This window comes from Narcine bancroftii, chromosome 2, assembly GCF_036971445.1.
Source record: "Narcine bancroftii isolate sNarBan1 chromosome 2, sNarBan1.hap1, whole genome shotgun sequence".
Lineage (NCBI taxonomy): Eukaryota > Metazoa > Chordata > Chondrichthyes > Torpediniformes > Narcinidae > Narcine > Narcine bancroftii.
This window is the reverse complement of record NC_091470.1, coordinates 8,495,404-8,500,258: the sequence shown is the minus strand read 5'-3', so window position 1 is coordinate 8,500,258 and position 4,855 is coordinate 8,495,404. Positions and strand designations below refer to the sequence as shown.

Genomic DNA, 4,855 nt, shown 5'->3' with positions numbered 1-4,855 from the left:
TAGTGAGGCACCAACTCTCTCAACGTCAGCAGCGTCCTGGTGAGTCACTGGACAATTACGTCCTTGAACCAGAAAATGCCACTATGAAGCAGCTGTGGCCTGGGTGGGAGAGGAGAAACAAATCCAGGTCACTCTCATGGCGGGAGTGAGGTTGATGTACGTGAGGCAGTGACTGCTGGAGTTGGAGAAGAAAGACTTGGCCAGCACCCTGGAGCTGGTGTAAGCTCTTGAACAGGCCCAACTGGGAGCTGACGACCTCACGGGCGAAGGCAGAACCTTTTCATAGGACCAGCTCATTGTGGTGCCAGTGACCCCTGCAGTCCCACACGTGACCAGGGATGCTACTTCTGTGGATAGACACCTCACTTCCATGCCCGATGCCCCTCAAAGGAATCCGTGTGCGTTGGATGCAGTAAGCGAGGGGACTGGGGGAAGGTCTGTCAAGCTAAAGGGAACCCAAAGAGGGCAACTGTGTGTGCAACCCCTGAGTTGTCGTTCAATCTGTGCCTGGGTCCTGAAATGCCAGCCTCCACCTCTCCATGCTGTTCGTCGCCAGTGTCTTGCTGCGCCTCGTGGCGGGAGCTGCCACCGGAAGTGAAGCATCGCGGGAAGCCACAGCGACCATCTTGCCATGCCTCATGGTTAGCGCCACCTAGTCCATTGTAGGGTCAAGATGGAGGGTGGCCATCTTGCCACACCTTAAGTTCAGTGCCACCTAGTCCATCACTGGGTCAAGATGGAGGGCAGCCATCTTGCTGTGCCTCGTGGTTGACGCCATCTTGTCTGCCCGCGGGCCAAGAGGAGAGAGTCGACATCAGCATGGGGAGTGCTGGGGTTTCTAGAACACTGGCGTCGGTCGTCCTGGATTAGGCAATACCTCACCAATTGAATAACTCGATGATGGAGGTGAGGAGAAATGGACACTTAACTGATTGCTTGGTAGACACTGGGTCCACGGATAGCTTTTATAAACTCCGTGGTGCAACTAACAGACTATCATATTATCCTCGCTTCACACTCACACTCTGCGATGTTCCAGGGGTATGGTATAGCATATCTATCTGTAAAAGAGGAGGATTTTTGTAAGTTCCGATTGTATGTTCTGCTGGGCCTGGACTTCCTGTATCACCTTAAAATCGTGACCATGGAGTACTCTGGCCCACTCCCTCCAATCACGGTGTGGAATGGAAGGTCCCAAAATCCGGACACCACATGCGGTCTCTGCACTCTAAATATTGATGCCCCCCAACTGTTTCCAAACCTGACCCCCCCGATTGCAAACCAATAGCTACAAAGAACAGGCGATACAGTGCGGGGAGATCGGAAATTTATCAGAGCCAAGACACAGTGGCTGCTCAAAGAAAACATCATTGAACCTAGCAACAGCCCATGGAGAGCCCAGATTGTAGGGGAAGAAAAGTCCAGGCTAGTGATTGACTACAGCCAAACAATTAATCGTTTCACACTCCTGGATGCATACTCCCTCCCTCGAATTTTGGACATGGTGAATGAAATTGCGCAGTACCGGGTCTATTCAACCATCAACCTGATTCCTGCATACCCTCAGTTACCGATCCATTCCAAGGTCTGCCCCTACTCAGCACTTGAGGGAGATGGATGGCTCTATCAGTTCTGGAGGGTCCCTTTGGTATCATCAATGGGGTCTCGGTCTTCCAGAGATAGATGGTCAAAATGGTCGATGAGTACGGGTTGAAGGCCACCTTTCCTTATCTTGAAAACGTCACCATTTGTGGACACTCTCTGGAAGACCATGACGCCAACCTCCAGAAGTTTCTACACACGGCCAAGGCCTTGAACCTCATGTACAACTCCAGTAAGTGCGTGTTCTGGACAAAACGTCTGGCGATCCTGGGCTAGGTGGTGAAGAATAGCGTCATTGGCCTGACCTCGATTGAATGCGCCCCCTGTTAAACCTCCTGATCCTGAGAATCAGGATCCCTCACTACGCAAATAAGGTCTTCCCCCTCTTTCCCATTGTCGGCTGAGGCCCAGGTGGCTTTCGAATACATTTAGAGCTACATCGCAAAGGCTACCATGCATGTGGTGGACGAGAATGCACCCTTTCAGGTGGAGAACGATGCCTCTGACGTAGCTCTGGCTGCTACCCTTAACCAGGAGGGCAGGCCGGTTGCCTTTTTCCCCTGTACCCTACAAGGCCACGAGCTTCAGAACTCATCTGTGGAGAAAGAGGCTCAAGCCATCGTAGAGGCAATCAGAAACTGGAGGCATTACCTGGCCGGCAGAAAATTTACACTGCTCACCGACCAGTGAACGTCATTCTCGAGCTTGGCCTGTTCCAGCGATTTGGCCAGTTCAACGTGGTTAGCCAGGTCCTCCTTACCCGACTCGAGCAGTCGCTGCCTCATGTACCTTGAGCAGACCCCTGCGACTAGAGTGTCCCGGATCTGTTCTTCCTCATGAACGCGAGCTGTAGCCGCTTCGTACCTGCACTTCTTGGTCTCTTCTGGCCGCTGGCAAAGTAGAGTGAGTCGGTGCTTCGCTAGGACCTCGCTTTGCGACTTCAGGTACCAAGTTTTCAACGCCTCGAAGGCAGTATCAAATGTAGCGCAGTCCCTGATGACTGCATACCCTTTCATTTCTACCCTTGATACGAGTGCGGACCTCCTGAGTTCATCGGTGTGGAAGATGTCTCTGGTCGCATTCAGGTAGGCTTGGAGGAGTCCAGCCAGTATGTGAACTCTTCAGCCGTGTCGGGGGATAGAGAGTCTATCAGCTGCAAACCTGGCTTGAGCAGTGCTTTCATCGTTTAGGGAATAAGCTAATAAAAGTATCGCGAGAAGCTCTCACGATTGGAGGGAGAACAAACATTTTTATTAGCTTATATCTGAGGGTAGGGTCTCACAGTCATCTTCAGAAGGGTTCTGGGTTTAGGCGGGAAACCAGGGTTATAGGTGAGCAGATGGGGGTGGAGCCGGAGGTGGGGCCAGCCACTACCAGTGAATCGTAGTTCACTGCAATAGGTTGAGGAGCTTACATCAAAACTGCCCAATCAGGGAAGGCTGTGTTAGATGTGACATCCTGTTGCCTGGTGTGAATCTATGACTGACAGCACACCTGAGAAGCTGATTGTTTGTGACACAACAGGCCTGCGCTGTCTCTCATTACTGAGGGGCTGGGCTGAGATACTTAGCAAATTTGGGTACATGTACCTTGGGAAACGTGGTGGCCAGGATAAAAATACACTCACTTCCTCAGTACTGCTTGTGTGAGGATGTGGGCGGCACCTCACGCAACTCTCTGTCGCTGCATCAGACAGCCCACAGCATTCCCTTGACAGGGCTCCCAGGTCCGACGGTGAATTGGTGCAGAGAGGCTGAACTCCCGGGACTCTGCGTGACGATCCGCTCAAGTAGGTCAAACGTGACGTCTGAATCTTTTGCACGATTCCCTGTACCCAATCATTCTGGCAAATGCGCGTTCCCTTACCTCCATCCCCCAGCCTTCTGTCTTCCCTTCCCTCGAGTGACCTCCTTCTCTCTCCTCATCTCCCACCCTCAGACTGGCTCTACTGGACGTTATCAGCTGAACTGCAGAGTGTCAGTGAGCTGGGAAGATGCCACAGTTCTTCCTCTGATGGCCTCGAGGCATTACCCTGCCCTCATTTCTCTTTCTCCCAGCTCCTTTGAGTGATATCTCTCAATCACTGGCCAATTTCAGAGTCTCCCACTGCCTCTTGGATCAGGGAATATGCATCTCAGAGGCACTCGTCCAAAGAGCAAGGGTCTTCCATTCTTGGAAGCAACGCAGAAGGAGAAAGGAGTCTCCCAGGAGAAGCAGGGGAACAGAAAGGACAGGAAAGGCTGGTTGAGTGTGGTGAGATGTAATTACATCACTAGGCCACCAGGGGTCATCCCGGTGACCTTGTCTATAAAGCCATCCAGAGCTACAGTCTAGCCTTCCAGGTTGGTCTTGCAGAGAGACAAGACCCTCGTAGTGTCCATATTAGTTTATTAAAGCTGTCTTATCCTCGCACTGCTGGTGGGGTTATTGTCAGTACAGAGAGATCAAATTTAAAGAAGTTTGGCTTTTAGACTGAGGCACAGCAGCAGTTTCAGACAAAGTGAAATTAGTTTCTTGCCACAAGATCCATACAGTGGTCATTAGTGGTGAGCAGGCCATTTCCTTTGCTAAGATTATTGCCTTTCAGAGATTTTGTAGCACACGTGTAACCAGTGTTTATTGGGAGCTCCAAAACTTCAAAATTGCAAATTAAATGCTCATTTGTCAATCATTATCAATTTGCATTTTGGACAATTCCCAAACTGATCCCACTGCCCCAGTCTCTCCCCACAGCCCTGAATCGGTCCCCATACTGATCCCATTGCCCCGCTCTCTCCCCACAGCCCTGAATCGGTCCCCATACTGATCCCACTGCTCCACTCTCTCATACAGTCCTGTATCAGTCCCCAAACTGATCTCACTACCCTGTTCTCTCCCCACAGTCCTGTATCAGTCCCCAAACTAATCCCACTTCCCCGCTCTCTCCCCACAGCCCTGAATCGGTCCCCGCACTGATCCGACTGCCCCGCTCTCTCCCCACAGCCATATATCGGTCCCCACACTGATCCCACTGCTCTGCTCTCTCCCCACAGCCCTGTATCAGTCCCCAAACTAATCCCACTTCCCTGTTCTCTCCCCACAGCCCTGAATCGGTCCCCACACTGATCCCACTGCCCCGCTCTCTCATACAGTCCTGTATCAGTCCCCAAACTAATCTCACTGTCCCACTCCTTTCCCACAGTCCTGTAATAGTCTCCAAACTAATCCGACTGTCCCCCTCTCTTCCCACAGTCCTGTACCAGTTCCCAAACTA

The 4,855-nt window shown here is 51.7% G+C and overlaps 1 protein-coding gene across 1 annotated transcript in view; it reads left to right on the top strand.

The window, feature by feature from the left end:
• Positions 1 to 3,254: 3,254 nt before the first annotated feature.
• Positions 3,255 to 4,855, top strand: part of LOC138752247 (probable G-protein coupled receptor 132) — a 27,062-nt gene continuing 25,461 nt past the window's right edge. Inside the window, exon 1 of the mRNA XM_069915218.1 lies at positions 3,255 to 3,391. The gene's annotated coding sequence lies outside the window, so the exon portion shown is untranslated. The remainder of the gene's footprint in view (positions 3,392 to 4,855) is intronic.